General features: G+C 55.7%; 1 protein-coding gene across 1 annotated transcript in view; it reads left to right on the top strand.

Annotated features, from left to right (window-relative positions):
• Positions 1 to 246, top strand: part of EMH_0084190 (Hsc70/Hsp90-organizing protein, putative) — a gene marked incomplete at both ends in the record, with an annotated part of 3,349 nt that overhangs the window by 2,905 nt on the left and 198 nt on the right. The window lies entirely within an intron of this gene.

Genomic DNA, 246 nt, shown 5'->3' with positions numbered 1-246 from the left:
TAAGCAGCAGCAGCAGCAGCAGCAGCAACAGCAGCAGCAGCAGCAGCAGCAGCAGCAGCAGCAACAGCAGTTGCTGCAGCTGTAGCAGCTGCATTGATCGTTAAACCCTGAACGCGAAATCTGTAGATCCGAGGCTTCCGTTGCAGCTGGCGTTCTTTCTGCTGCTGCTGTTGCTGCTGCTGCTGCTGCTGCTGCTGCTGCTGCGAGTGTTGCTGCTGCACTGGATAATATTGGTGGTATTTGCTG

The sequence above is a fragment of the Eimeria mitis genome, genomic scaffold, assembly GCF_000499745.2.
Source record: "Eimeria mitis Houghton genomic scaffold, Emh_scaff5777, whole genome shotgun sequence".
Lineage (NCBI taxonomy): Eukaryota > Apicomplexa > Conoidasida > Eucoccidiorida > Eimeriidae > Eimeria > Eimeria mitis.
This window is presented reverse-complemented; position numbering and strand designations above follow the sequence as displayed.